This window comes from Rhipicephalus microplus, chromosome 2, assembly GCF_043290135.1.
Source record: "Rhipicephalus microplus isolate Deutch F79 chromosome 2, USDA_Rmic, whole genome shotgun sequence".
In the NCBI taxonomy this organism is placed as follows: domain Eukaryota; kingdom Metazoa; phylum Arthropoda; class Arachnida; order Ixodida; family Ixodidae; genus Rhipicephalus; species Rhipicephalus microplus.
In genome coordinates this window covers 138,586,272-138,599,159 of record NC_134701.1, presented here as the reverse complement: position 1 = coordinate 138,599,159, position 12,888 = coordinate 138,586,272, and the positions used below count along the sequence as shown (strand labels likewise).

General features: G+C 48.5%; 1 protein-coding gene across 2 annotated transcripts in view; it reads left to right on the top strand.

Annotated features, from left to right (window-relative positions):
* Window positions 1-12,888, top strand: part of LOC119169732 (MAM and LDL-receptor class A domain-containing protein 1-like) — a 336,454-nt gene that overhangs the window by 96,071 nt on the left and 227,495 nt on the right. The gene's annotated exons all lie outside the window — the stretch shown is intronic.

Below are 12,888 nucleotides of genomic sequence, written 5' to 3'. Positions count from 1 at the left end.
AATTTTCAATAACGTGTCCCACATGCTACGCTCAGTTTGGCCTCATGCGAAATGTGACGCAACATCAAGAAAAAGCACATAGCCAACTGGGCCGTTTAGATGCATAAAAACTAGCTCTTCATTGTGTCAATTGTTTTTAAGTAGCTTGAGCGAAATGATTAAACTTTAACTTAAATAATAATTTTAACAAAATGTTCTCTCTGTGGCCACATATGACGGTGACACTAATTCTTACTTATCTGTAATGTTGAATATTGTGGGAGCACTAAAAGATCAGAAAAGTAGGCTCTTCATTGAGCCAATTTACGTTATCTCGACACATTGACTTGAAACAGCCTAAGTGTCTTAGCGTACAGTGTATCGGTATACAGGCTGTGAGACATAAAGCACGCGTATATTTAGGAAGATTCGAAACTCGCAATATTAAGCACTCGTAGCTCATTTTGTTACACGTTTAACTCTATTGGCAATGAAGGGGCATCATCTTTGGGATATGATGGCGACATATTTATTTTTTTATTGGGCGCCACAACCAGGATACCCAATAAGCAGGGTTGCATTGTATATTTCAGTTTACTGTTCTGAAGACGAGAGTCTTTCTTTGGATACTTCGACGCCAAAGTTTTGGTCTGTATGCCTGTCAAATTGTCTGTTTGTATTTAGAAAAATTTCTTCTCACGAACAGTGATTATAAATTACAATTCAACAGAACATCGCGACGGAACACAACATCTACGGACACACCAAAAATTGTGCCAAAAGGATATGTGTACATATGTACAATACGTGGTAAACGAAGAACACAGAAATTAAACTTAGAGATCTCTATGTTAGGTATGCACATAGTATCTACAAGGTATTTGTGCGAATACTAAAAAACATCACCCTTCTAAGATCAGGCATTTCTGAAAACAAGCTTTACACGTCTCTCGCAGACGAACACAAAAGGGCAGGACCAGTGTCGAACAAATTCCTACTCAGCGATAAAGAAGAGTTCGTCCGACAAAACTGGTGGTAGTTCTTTGTACAGTCGCTCCAAAATCAGGAAGAGAGCGCGACGGCGACGACCTTCAACAACAGCCCCACAGCGATTGCTCCGAAGACAGTAAGCTCCCGCAACAATGAGAAGGCAGGCGAAGCACCCTCCAGAACAACGCCCAGAAGAAACGAAGCGAAGCCAAAAAATCCAGCATGCATGGCCCTCCAGAGAACACGAGCGACAACGCATTGCCTCAAAACATGGTGATTTGTTTTCTATAGGAAGCAGTTCTGGCATGTTAATAATTACACCATTCTCTACCGTACGAGGCCGTAAAGGGTAGCAAGAACACTCCACCCCAGCCACCACATGAAGTCGCGGAGATGGCCAGGCAGAAATGATGCCGTCAACGCGCTCCAAAACACATGACCCAAAGCTGGTGCAGCGTGCCGGAGTAACTAACGGGAGCAACAAAGCAGCTGTTGTGTCAACAATAGGACTGCCCAACACATCTAGCCAGGGCAAATCAACTGGATACGATGAAGAAATGCGACGGCTGATGCATAAAACAAAGTAAGTATTACTCATTGTGGGCCCCGAATAAGGTGCACATTAGGCAATAAATACCGAAGGTGAGTGCATACAAAATAATATGCCACAGTTCATGCAGGGGATTACCCTCCTTGTGCAAGACGCAATAAAAAGCACAGGGCCAATAGACAGCAGCGTATCGACACAGAAAGGAAACCAAAGCCTTCCTGGGAACGCTGCTGTCCTAACGCCGCACGAAAAACCAACTCAGTGCCACCGAGTGAAAAAAAATGGCCCCGTATCTGCATGGTACACCGCAAGTGTCACCGAAAGACGGTAATCTTGCGTCTGGAGAGAGTGAACAGAACGTTTATTTGATGTTCTGCGCAAGAAAATTGGTGAATGATATTCTGGAGGTGCTGCGTTAGAGTGCCTCGAGCGTGCAGCGGAGGCGAACGAGCGCTTCAAGTCATGTCACACGTGAGACATGGGCGCTATTTGGCTGTTATCCTAGAAAACAGGGCTCGCGTCGTGCGTGCTTGTCTCTGAGATGATAAGGTGTAGAACGCAAGGTGACGGGTAGGTGCCACCACCATGTTGTCTTAGCAAAGCGTTGGAAACACTTGCCCTTTTGTGGAAGCGTTGCATGGCCAGCACAGCGACATAAAGGCTATGATCCCTAATATTACTTATGTATGCTTTTTCTAATAAACAATACAAGTACGCAATAGTGACGTATTGTTATTTCGCCTCAGATATGCGCAATAATTGCTTTTAATCTACAATCGCACAACTACGAGCGCTGAACCTTGAGCAATATTGGTGAACGCTGCGTATGGTGTCGGCCGTTTGGAGTATCGTTAGGCCACTCTGGCGCCGTTTAGGGTATCGTTAAGATTGTACAGACAGACAGACAGACAGACAGATCAAAAGTTTTGCGTCGAAGGTCCCCAAGAAAGACTATAGTCTTTAAATGGAACACAAAGCAGACTGAAATGATCTTACGATGCGTAAAGGCGGCTGCTTCACGTGAGAAATGTATCAAATGTGACCGCAGAACACAGTCTGCGCAAGGTACCTTCCTTCATGAAGCGGGAAGTCAAAATCCCGTGCGTTCTCAATATTTAGGGGCGAAGCTCCTTAAAGCGGCACCCGCTTGTCCCTCGTAGAAGTAGTAGTAGTAGTCATAGTGTGTAACCAGTCTTAGATTTGGCCTCCAAAGATGGTACCGGTGGGAGATTTCTTCTGTGCATTGTTGAACAATAAAAAAATCTCAGCGTGCGCGTTAACTAAAAGCCGAATCCTCCTGTCTCTCATTACCCCTTAGCAGCCATTGTCATGTACATTGAGCACTTTCTGACAAGAAAGGGTTGCTACGTTATACTCGCTGGGTGTAACTTCCTTGGTTTTAGAAAGGTTTAGCGAGCGTTGGGCCTCAGTGCCATGAATACAGTGAACTAGTATATACCATGAACTCGAGGTGGTTAAAGGTGGGAAGTAGACACAAAGCGCAAGCCGTAAGAAAGTGCGCGTCTGCCTCCTCTCGTTCAGTCCGTGGAATGTCCGTTGGATGACGGTGCTTCTATATGAGGAATATACGATGAAAAGATGCGAGATGGTAGTACTTGCAGTATTGAATAGGTGGACGAGCGAACACACAGACAGATGCATAGACGGACGCACGGATGGCTGCACGGAATGATGGACGCATTAATGGACGCAGGAGCGGATGCGTGGATGAACGCAGGGACGGACGCACAGATGGACGTGCAGACGCACCAACAGACGCACGCACGGACGGGCTTCTAGAGCATATATAAATGCTTCTAGAGCATCCACTTCTAGAGCATACATAAATGGCTCAAGGCTGAGGATTTAGAACAAGAGACATTGAGCGTCTCTGACAAAACCCCACGTTTAATAGAAAAGCAGCACTCTCCCAACAGTCTAGAACTAGTGTGCTTTTTATAACAGAGTACGTATGCCTGAATAATTCCCCAAAACAACAAGCGAAACGAAGGGCTGAGAGCATTTTAAAAATATACGTGTGCTATAGTCGGTCAAATGCTTTCTGTTGGTCCAAAGACACAAGAAGACCGTGTGCAAGTCGCGACGGAGTATAGGCTAATTATATTCCGGTGGTTAAAGACAAGCTGTGTATTTCTCGTCCAGGCATTGATGAAGCCTGGTGATGACGCACCAGGGTGTTCAACACAGCCTTCAAACGTTGAATGATCTCCGTCGCAAATATGTTATAGTCAACGTCAAAAAATGTGATAGGTCTTTAATCTTCAGGACTAACAGAGGAGGCGTCAGCTATTGGGATCAGTACGATGCGGCTATCTCGAAAACTTGATGGAGCGACATTGTCCTGGTAACACTGCCGGAAAACCGTGGTTAAGGCAGTACCAAGCTCATTCAAAAATGACAAATAAAATTCGACTGAAAAACCGCCTAGTTGAGGGGCCATCTCCAGTTTGATAGATTGTAGTGCTGCTTTACCTCCTCGGGTGATGGGGGGACATGCGGAAAATCAGCAGCTTCTTGAGGAATGCGAGGCAAACCTCTAAGCATAGGCAATATTACATCAAAGTTTGTCTTCATTGGTGAACATGACATCACTTCGATATGTACCAAAAAGAGAGATCGATCACTCGTAGGAATCGGTTGTGTAGGTGGTTGCTGCGTGGTCATAAGAACAGGTGATTGTGACGGCCCAAAACACGATTGCCTCGAATAGCGTAGCATCTCAGGGTGTGCACAATGGTTGTGCCTACAACGCCATGCAGCCACAGCCAGAGACGAGGCAGCAATGAAACGCTGGAAGCGTTCACGTAGTTCATGCTGCCAAGCTCGCATCAAGGTATAGACGATGTTTCGGCATGCAAGGAGATCCGTAACTTCATTGCAGTATCGGCCAGCTCATCAGAAACGCAACGACGAAGTAAACACCGTTCAGCTGAGCAGTGCAAGCGCCACTGTGTTTTAAGCGCATCCCAATGGTATGGACCAGCCACAGCGAGTGACACCTGTATCGCACGGGACAAATTCGCCCAAGAGCACGCATCCTCGAGGACGCGAACATCAAGATGCCATTGTTTTTCCGAAAACAAAAACGAAATTTTGAGTTCTATGGGAATTGGAGGATTGTCAAAGACGTGCACTGGCGAAAGTAGGATGGGCGGAACACGTAAGTCGGATACAAACGGCTCTAAGGTCTGTGGAATTTAAGCCCAGTCAAGTCTGCTGGAGGATGGTCCGCGGCACCTTGTCCGAACAAAAGTATTCCCGTGCATGACATTGTGCGCATCCAGCAATGAAAAATGCTGGACAAGGCGTCGCAGGTCACGTGATTTTGAAGCAGATAGACCCAGCCAGGACCTTGTACGTTGCTTCGCGTAGCTAGCTTACAGTTAAAGTCTACAATTGGAATTACGTGATCACCGTATAGAAAAAAAGCATCCAAATTTTGAAAAAAGTCAGTAGAATGCCCAGATTGTGCAGGCGCATACACAAAACGTACCCTCATTGGAAAAGAAAAGTAGGTACAATCCGGAGCCACAATTCTATCAACACCATCAAAAAAACCTGGTGACTTCTCATAAAACCTGATTAACTATAATAATGCCTACTTTCGTAAAACGAGTTGTAGCGAAAGAGAAATAGCAATGTAAGTTAAACTTTCGTTTAAAAGTCCTAATGTCGGATAGCTTTAAGAAATTCGTTTCCCTCAGGCACAAAACATCACAATTCGCTGCACGGGCTACACTAATCACCGCGGTCTGGTTCACCGAACTGCGGAAACCTTTTACGTTCAATGAAATAATACTGAATCAGGTAGTCATCATACAAGATAAACACTAACCTGGATACTAGAGGATGCACAGTTATAACAGACGCGGAAGCGGATGCCTCACAGGCGGCTCATTCACTTTTTACGACCAGGGAAACCACCGGAAGCGCGGGGCTTCAGGGGCCGCGTCGAAGTCCGCAGTGGACTTCTGTCTCCGCTGGGGGCCTCCGTGTCTCTGCTGGACATTTGGTGGCTCTTGGCACCGAGGCTCTTGAGCAAAAATGGGACGAACGCGTCTGAATTGTTCCGACTGATGTCGATTGCAGTGCTGTCATCGCCTATCTGCAGTGCTTTGTCACTCGTCGTACTGTCCGAGTCCTCGTTGATGGAAACATCGTCACCTTGGGGCAAAGTCTCTTCAACATTAGGAGGACTAACAAAGGACTGGAGAGCCATGGGGCGCGCATCAGATAACGCGTCACCATCTGTGACACGTTCACCGAGAGGCGCCTCTTCTGGCGAGGGCTTGACCTGTGGTTCTGTGGGAATCACCAGTGGCCGCGGGCCACTGGATGGATCATCGGCCCCTTGAGGGGCTGCCTGATCCGGGATGGCTGGAGACACTGCGGGCGTTTGGTGTTGCGTCTGGTGTGGCGTCGCATTCCGCACAACTTCGTCCTCTAATTTATTTCGACCTGGCGTCGATTCTACAACGTTATTGTTCTTGGACTGTGCTCTTGGTTGAAGTGGTAGATAATTCTTGTACGCCTTCTCGGAATACGACGGCCTGATAGTGCAGGCGACAGTGGCATGTGGGTCACCGCAACGGTGACACGGCAGCGAACAGCCCTTCCCGTCGTGGACATAAACACCGCACCTTCCGCAAAACAGCTGTGCAGTTTATGCACAAAAGCCCACTGTGTCCACATCGACGACACACTCGCTGAATTCCTTTAGAGTCACAGGTCACTCGAAGGCTTGTGACCTTGAGGCAGTTGGGCACCAGTGACGATGTCTATTTCCATCCGGACGTATCGCGACCCAGTCCCCATGGTTGGGTGCGACCGCATAAGTCCTCTGCTGATGTGCAGCACCTTTCCGTAGGGAGACAATACTTGCGCGAACGCCTCGCTGGGGACACGGCATACCAGGAAGAGAACGATGACTTGAGTGACCTGGGGTCAAGGAGCTTTAAAACAATTGCTAAACCTCCTTGCTTTGGGTACCAGGGGCACGAAAGCAACGCGCTCTCCTCTGATGATAAGGTGGTACGCGTCAACGATTAGAGCCAGAGTGGGTTCATTGTTAACGGCGACTTGGTAGTTCCAGCCTCCAAAGCTCTTCGCAGGAACACGTCAACGACTTCTGCGGAACTAGTTCTCTCAAGCATAACAACGTCGAAGGCCAGCGCCTTCTTCAGGGGCTGGCTTGCCATGACGGGCGTCCACCAGATCAGAAATGCCCTGAGACGCTAGAAGACGAACAGGGGAACTTGGTCCCAATTACAGAGGCGACGTACATCGACAGAATATCGCCAAGAGTATGGTTGAAGCGCTCCGTCATGCCATTCGTCTGAGAGTGGTATGCTGTACTTGTGCTGTGCACGATTCGGCATTCGTTGAGTAATGCCTTCAAGGTGTCATAAAGGAAAGCATGACCTCTGTCACCTAAGAGCTCGCGAGGGGCACCATGACGCAGAACGAAACATTGCAGCAGAAACGTTCCAACGTCGCGGGCTGTGTCAGACGGCAGCGCCGCTGTTCCGGCATAGCATGCGAGATAATCTATTGAAACAATAATCCAGTGATTACGAGCTACAGTTGATGGTAGCCGTCTGTAAACGTCAATGCTGACGCGATGAAAAGGTCGATTAGGACAAGGAAGAGGTTGTGACTGGTAGACTTGCCCCGAAGGTAACTTTCGTCGTTGGCACTAAGCACACGAACGATTGAATTTTCCCACATAGGTATACATGCCACAACAAGCCTAGTGTATGTCTTGAAGAGGCCTGCGTAGGTGCACTGTGGGTCCACGTGGAAAATTTCGCAGATAACAGCTTGAAGATGGCGGGGTATCACGAGGAGACACTTGTGACCGTCGGAAAGGTAGTTGCGTCGATAAAGATGATCGACCTTAGGCAAAATCTGCTAGACTGACGGCAGAGAACACGAGACGGCAAGGAAGTGAGAGGATGATAAAGAATGTTTTTGAGGCCACCGATCCAGGGATCCTTTCGTTGTTCCATCGTCATGCTGCGCAAGGCGGATTGCGCAAGTGCAGGCTCGAGGGAAGAGTGGCAAACACCTTCATCCGATATGGGTGAGCGAGAAAGGGCATCGGCATCCGTGTGCATACGACTGGCTCTGTAAACAAGGCGGATGTCGTACTCCTGAAGTTTGAACGCCCAGCGAGCATGTCTTCCGGAAAGGTGTTTAGGTCCGGATAGCCAATAAAGGGCGTCATGATCAGTGACGACTTCGAATTCGTGGCCATACAGGTAGTGGAGAAATTATTCCAATGGCCCAAATAATAACTAAACACTCTCTCTCAGTTACGCAGTAGTTAGCTTCGGCTTTCGTTACAGCTCGCCTTGCGTAGGCCACAAGATATTCATCGAACCCTGCCTCTCGTTTTGTGAGCACAGCGCCAAGTCCAACACCGCTAGCATCAAAATGAACCTCCTCTGGAGCGGCAGGATTGTAGTGGTAGAGGACGGGTGGTGAAGTTAGCGGGCGGCGTAATTTGTTGAACGCATCGTCTCATGCCAGTGATCAGGTGGAAAGGTCCTTGTTGCCGCTAAGAAGTACGTAAAGGGCGCTCATATGGAAGCAAAATTTTGAATAAAGCGTTGGAAGTATGACAACAAGCCGACGAAACTTCCAAGTTTCTTTGGGTTCTTTGGCTTCAGAAAACCGGTGACTGCTCGAAGCTTGGCGGGGTCGGGAAGTATGTCTTCCCACGATACTACGTGGCCAAGAATGGTGAGCTGCCGGGCACCAAAACCACACTTCTTGAGGTTGAGTTGAAGGCTGGCCTCGGCGAGCCGTGTTAGGAGGTACTTGAGACGATATAAATGGGTGTCAAAGTTTGTGGAAAAGACAACTACGTCATTGAGGTAGCATAAACATGTGTTTCACTTGAGGCCTCGTAAAATAGTGTCCATTATTCTCTCAAAAGTGGCTGGAGCAATACAAAGGCCGAAAGGCATAACGGTAAATTCTTATAAAGTGACAAATGCTGCTTTCGGTCGGTCAGATGCTTCTATAGGCACTTGCCAGTATCCAAAACGTGAATCCAGCGAAGAGAAGTATTCTGCTTCCGGCAAACAGTCAAGGGCATCGTCTATTTGTGGTAAGAACTAAACGTCCTTATAAATGATCTTGTTGAAGCGTCGGTAGTCGACACAGAACCGAATAGAGCTGTCCTTCGTCATAACACGAACGATCGGTGACACCCAGAAACTGTTAGAAGGCTGTGTAATACCCCGCTGGGTCATGTCAGCAACCTGTTCATCAATAACACGGCACTCCGACACTGAGACTCGGTTCCTGTGTCAATCTTGTGAGATATGTTCGATGTGCGACTGAGACCAGAAGGGTGACTGTCAAAAGAAGTGCCAAGCTTTTGCAGCAGGTTGACCTACTGGCTTCGTTCTGAAGAAGACGTTGCGACATCGATGCAGGAGTAAAAAGCGTCAAGGAGTGACTGGTCAACAACAGGGTCAGAAATGAGTGCACTGAGGTCCGTAAAAAGCAAACTACACGGAGAGTAAAAAAAATGGCAGCGTATCCACGGAGTGAATGATGGAGAGGGGCGAACCATCCATGCGTCTATTCGTTTTTGCTTCCGTCCGCCCATGCGTCCGTCTCTGTCGCCGTCAGTGCGTCCATTCGCCCGTCCATGCGCGCGTCAATTCGTGAGTCCGCACGTCCAGTCCGTCTGTGCGTATGTCCCTGCGTTCATCCATGCATCCGCCCCTGCGTCCATCCATGCGTCCATCCATTGGTGCAGCCATCTGTGAGTCCGTCCATGCATCTGTCTGTGTGTCCATTCGTCCATCTATTCAACACTCCAAGTATCACCATCTCGCATCTTTTCATCACATATCCCCGATATAGAAGCACCGCCATCCAGCGAACATTCCAAGGACTGAACGAGAGGTGGCACACGCACACTTCTTTATGGCTTGCGCTTCGTGTCTACTTTCCACCTTTAACCATCTCGACTTCATGGTATATACTAGTTCACTGTATTCATGGCCCTGTGCCCCAACGCTCTCTAAACCTTTCTAAAACGTAGGAGGTTACGCCCGGCGAGTATAACGTAGCAACCCTTTCTTGTCACATGTTTCTTAATGTACATGCCAGTGGCTGCTAATGGGGAATGAGAGACAGGAGAATTCAGCTTTTACTTTCTTACGGCTTGCGCTTCGTACCTAATTCTCACCTTTAACCACCTTGAGTTCATGGCATATACTACTTCACTGTATTCAAGGCACTGTGGCTCAATGCTCGCTAAACCTTTCTAAAACCAAAGAGGTTACGCCCAGCGAGTATCACGTGGCAACCCTTTCCTGTGAGATAGTGCTCAATGTACATGCCAGAGGCTGCTAATGGAGAATGAGGGACAGGAGAATTCGGGTTTTAGTTAGCGCGCATGCTACGAACCTTTTTATTGTTCAATAACGCACAGAATAAATCTCCCACCGGCTCCACCTTACAGGTCAAAACGTAAGACTGGTTACACACTACAAATACGACTAGGACTACGAGGGACGAATGGGTGCCGCTATAAGAAGCTTCGCCCCTAAAATGTGACGGGCGTCGATCAGATGCACGTGACCGAGACATTCTCAATGAAATAAAGGTAAGGACCCTTCTAGCGTGTTGTACACGAGCGTCTTCGTGACGCCGTGGTGGAGAGTAAGGAGAGAAACAGGCAGTGGCGAACATTTGCGTTAAATGAACATGACAGAGGGCGTAAATTGAACATCACTGTTGGAAATAGCACCACATGCTACAGTCACTAGCAGAGAAGAGCGCGGTGGTTCGGTGGTGTCGTCAGAAACAGACAGTTAATAATACGGTAAGGAGGCTTCAACACCGTCAACATCAGGACGTGCAGACTGCTCAAGTTCAGTGCGACAACAGTCAACGACGGCATTGATATTCGCAAGGAAGTCCCAGCCGAGTATTATGTCATAGGAACACAAGGGCAGCACTACGAACTCGACAATATACACAATCCTTTTGATGACGACTCGTGTGGTACAGTCTGAGAGAGTTGATACACTTTGTGCGTCAGCCGTTCTAAGAGGGAGACTGGATAATGGCGCCAGAAATTTGAGTTTGCGGCACAGGCGTACGGAAAGGACGGATAGAGTGGCTCCAGTGTCGACAAATGTCATGAAGACGATACCATCGACTGACACTTCAATGACATTAGCTGGACTAGGGCGAGGACTTGTGCATGGCGACGGGGGCGCAGTTCGTGCCTCGGGAACTGTGGCCGTTAGTTTTCCTGATCGGTGGGTCCGGAACAACGACGCATGGGGGAAGGCGAATGGCTGGGGGCGGAAAACTGCGGCCGAGGTAGTATCAGCATAGGCGGTGTTGAATAGGTGAGCGGCGAAAAGGGCGGCGAATACAAAGGCGCTGCCTGGAACGCAGGCTGTCGATGTCGAGCAATGGCCTCGGCGTACGTGAGAGGTGCGGCGACTAGCGGCGGTTCACGGGCGGGAGGAATAGCTTGTGCTACATGGTCTTGAATGAAGTCGCGGAGTGTAGACGTCAATGTCTGTGGTTGATCTGGTACACAGGACATCAAACAGTGTTAATGAGCGACCTCAGCGTGAATAACTCTTGGATTTTTGAGGGAAGATGGGCATTGTCGTCTCCTATGCCAAGGGTGGACAGGCTGGACAAAGAGTCGTCGGGCAGCAAGGGACGTCGGGTGGAAAGACTTTGCCTGCGCAACTCGTCGAAACTCTGGGATAACTTGATCAGTTCTACGACAGAGCGAGGACTCTTAGAAAGCAACATTTGGAAAGAGTCGTCCTCAGCGCACCTCATGATGTGCTTGATCTTAAGCTCTTCAGACATCGACCCGTCAGCTCGCTTTCAAAGGTCCAGAACGTCGTCAATATAGCTTGGAAAATTCTCACCAAGCTGTTGGGACCGAGTATGCAAGCGCTGTTCGGCACGGATTTTGTGTACCTCATGCCGTCCGAAAACTTGTGTGAGGCCCGTTTTGAAGATGGAGCACAGAAGGAGTTCCGCTTCGTGGTTTATGAACCACAGCTTGGCCACGTCGGACAGGTAAAAGGAGACGTAGGCCAACTTGGCAGTGTCATACCATTTGTTGTGAGCACTCACTCGCTCGTACATAAAAATCCAGTCATCAACGTCCTTGTATTCTCTGCCTCAGAAAACAGAGGAATCTCGCAGAAGCAGAGAACCGGCGCCGGTGGAGGAGTTGGAGTGGCGCTTGCGTCAATTGGCTGTAAAATGTGATTCTGGAGCTCCAGGGTGATTGAAGTCCAGCAGACTCCACCACTTGTAACGGGACCTATTTGCAGAGCAGAACGCAGAAGGCAAAGAAGTCAGCACCGTCCGGCCAAGTGCAGCAAGCACGAGCTTATGCTGATGGCGATGCCCCTGAGTCGCTGAGAAATGCCGCTGACGCCCCTCTTCTTCGCTACACATCATATGTATGTTATGAATGTCAGGATTTAGATTTCATTGTCTTGCTGCTCTTGCGGTCGTTTTCTTCTCATGGCATTTTGCAAAACTGATATGGTAAGACATGATTGCATGGCGAAAACAAGCGACTGACCTTAACATGAAAATAATAACATCCGTGTCATGTAATAACATGACTACATGCCCCGCTCATGATGCGCTGGCGGCCGTTTCACTAGCTTCTCTAGTACGAAATTTGGTATTACGGGACGTGAATGGATGACGAACGTATGAGACTGATGAAAACATGATTAATACAAGATGCGTGTCATGTAACAACGTGACTACATGCTACACTCATGATGCGCTCACGGCCGCTTCGCTAGCTTCACTAATACCAAATTGGGTATTACGTGACACGAACGGACAACATAGGTAAATGAGACATCCCAACGTGATAATCACGACATCCGTGTCATTTAACAACATGACTACATGCCGGAATGATGATGCGCTCGTGGCCATTTCGCTAGCTTCACATATGCCAGATTTGGTATTACGTGACGTCAATGGATGACGAATGTATGTGACTGGTGCAAACATGATAATCAAGATATGCGTGTCATGTGAGAACACGACTACATGCCACAGTCTAGATGCCAATACACTTCGACGCGACCCGGCGCGTGTGCGGGCCGGCGTTCGTTTCGTCGCGTCACACTGGCGTTGTCACGCCAGGCGCCGGTCCCCCCATATACTTGCAGGCGCGCGCTGCGTTGCTTTGACGCTCGCGCTTTTCAGCGCGTCCAGCGTCCCTCCGTCTCAAAAAGAGGCAAAAACAGTGCTGTCTGCGTAACGCATTGGCGCCAAATGCAGCATGTCACATTTCGGGCCGGTTGCTGTCG